Source organism: Pteronotus mesoamericanus, unplaced genomic scaffold, assembly GCF_021234165.1.
Source record: "Pteronotus mesoamericanus isolate MK-2021 breed Mesoamerican mustached bat unplaced genomic scaffold, CSHL_Meso_final contig_57, whole genome shotgun sequence".
Taxonomy (NCBI): Eukaryota; Metazoa; Chordata; class Mammalia; order Chiroptera; family Mormoopidae; genus Pteronotus; species Pteronotus mesoamericanus.
The window spans coordinates 2830648-2833429 of NW_026555203.1; the positions used below are offsets into that span (position 1 = coordinate 2830648).

The 2782-nt window shown below is 34.1% G+C and overlaps 1 non-coding gene across 1 annotated transcript; it reads left to right on the top strand.

Annotated features, from left to right (window-relative positions):
- Nucleotides 1–2005: 2005 nt before the first annotated feature.
- Nucleotides 2006–2196, top strand: LOC129076167 (U2 spliceosomal RNA). Its single transcript, XR_008529723.1, has one exon. It is a non-coding gene; the product is annotated as a U2 spliceosomal RNA (small nuclear RNA).
- The last annotated feature ends 586 nt before the right edge of the window (nt 2197–2782 follow it).

The window sequence follows — 2782 nt, forward strand, 5'->3', positions numbered from 1 at the left end:
GAAGATAGAACCATTCCTTCCCAATGTCACACTTAAGCATGCAGGCTGTTTTTGGAGCTGCAAACCATTGAGACAATTTGTTTTATTTGTTCCTAAAGGCCAAAACTGTTTGTTCACCTTCTGTTTACTTATGTCTTCATTTCTTTTTTTATTTTAAAATTAATTTTATTTTATTTTTTTTTTAATTTTATTTAAATTTATTTTTTCAAATACATTTGTCTCTGCCTACCCCCCACCACTTTCCCTTGCCCCCTTCCTCCTTCCCTCCCTCAGCTCTTCCCCTTTGGTTTTGTCCACGAGTCCTTGCTATATGTTCCTTGACTTTCCCCTTCCCTTCCTTTCATTTCTAAGATTTCCTGACTTTCATTGTTACCTGTAGTCCTAGAAAATCTGGCTTTTGTTTCAATATAGTTCTGAATTTAAGTCCAAATGTGTTCTCTCACAGCCCCTTTCTGCCCCTCCTTCAATTCTGACTCAAACTGTGTGACTTATACTCTGAGAAAAACACTATCAGGCTTTTCTCACAGTTATGTGTACACATCCACCCTCCAGGCAGTATGGAAGTTTCCTGAGCTGTCCTATTCATAACTATGTCCTTAAGACTAATGACAATGACTGGCACAAAATGACAATAAATACTTGCTGAATGAATGAAATGAGTGGTTTATCTCCTCCAACACATATATTTCCTTTTGTTCATGTCCTTTTCTTCTTTATTGCCTAACTTGTTGTTTGATTTTATTTTCTTTTATTATTTTTAATTAACTCATTACCACCCAGTCTCTCCACAAACAGTGATTTGTCCAATGTTTTTATTCAATTCCACTTTTTGGAATAACTACAGAGTATAATTAGCAAAACTCTTAATGCCCGGAGGTCCAATTTCTATCCAAGGAGAATCTATCCACATCTCCAAACCTTGGTTTGCCATGCAGGCAATTAATATAATAAAGGAAACATCAATGCACTACATTTTAATTCCAGGCCAAGTCCTCTGTTTATAACCAGGTTCAAATTCATCATGACCCTTACAGAAATGATATTTATTATAGAAGGCAACTCCATGATAAACAATCCCGACCTGTGACTTGAGTCTATATTTGCCTATCAATCCATAATGCAAAAAAATGCTATCAGATTAATACAGTATTCCTCCTTCATTTACTGGAGATCCTTTCCAAGATCTGCAGTGGATGTCTGAAACCTATATCTGTGGATGGATTCTCCTTGGATAGAAACAGGACCTCTGGGCATTAACAGTTTTGCTAATAACACTGCAGTTATTCCAAAAAGTGGAATTGAATAAAACACTAGGCAAATCACATATATACATATACATATGTATCTGTGGTTTAATATTATTATATTACTATTAAATAATATATTGAATAATAATATATTATTAATATATTAATACCTGTGGTTTATAGTAATATATTATTATATATCATTAAGCTTAATTTATGAATTAAACATAGTAAGATATTAATAACAATAACTAATAATAAAATAGAACAATTATAACAATATGCTGTAACAAAAGTTATATAAATGTTTCTCTTCTGATAACTGATACGACTACTAATTAGTGGAGAGTGTATACAACATGATACACTGGACAAACAGATGATTCACATCCCAGGCAAAACGGAGATTTTATCATGCTACTCAAAATAAAATGCAATTATTATAACTTATGAATTATTTCTAGAATTTTCCATTTAATACTTTTGGACTGCAGGTAACTGAAACTGTGGAAAGCAAAACCTTGGATAAAGGGAGGACCACTGTACTTAATGATTAACATCTCAGGTAATGGTGGAAAATGCCAATACAATTGTATAGAGGATACACAAAAACAAATTTAGGAAACAGTGGGTGATATTTAATAATAAAATAACTTGAACCTGCAGAGCAGTTAGTTAGGTGTTTCAAGTGAAAGGATGGTGGAGACCCTCAGTTTGTGTCTTGGGGAACAAGAGCAACTAATAAATGCCATGTAGTAATTGCTCCTCGGCCTTTTGGCTAAGATCATATGTAGTGTCTGTTCTTATCAGTTTAATAAATGCCACATAGTCAGACAAGAGATTCATCCCATGAAATATGGAATCACTGAAGTCTCGTGGGAGATGGCATTCAATGGATAAGCACAGTTGCAACTTGGTTTGTTATAATACCTTGCAGGGGCTTCTGAAAAGATATACAACTTACATGGAAGACATGGCATCAAGGGAGAGATTTCCATTGACTGCTCATCAAGCAGAATTCACCAGATTTACTTGGGCATCTAACATTTCCATGTGGGTTACCTGTAATGGCAAATCTTTTCTTTCTTTCAAAAAGTTCTTGCTTTTTTATCATCTAGATACTTTAAAGCATCTCCTACAACTTTGATGAAACATTACATTCCTTTTTTAGAAAGTGAAAATTGCTATTCTCAAATGGAAACAAATTTTACATCAAAGAGCTTGAATTCAATGCAGAAGGGGGAAAAAGCCAAATATGTAAAACATTCTAGCAGCTGGCAATGATATTGGCAAAAGCTGTTTCAAAACATGCAACATGAAGAGATATGAGGTGGTTTTTAAATAATTCCAACAGTTTCACACCTTTATTGTAATTATATGAACATACAAACCACAATGTTTCTTAGCAAGAGTGACGTGAAGACTGAACTCAAACTTCCCCTAAACTTTATAGAGAGACAGGCAAGGCCCTATCCATAATACTGCACACCCAGATATTTGGTAAAACCTAGATAATTGACTGCAGTTTTCATTCT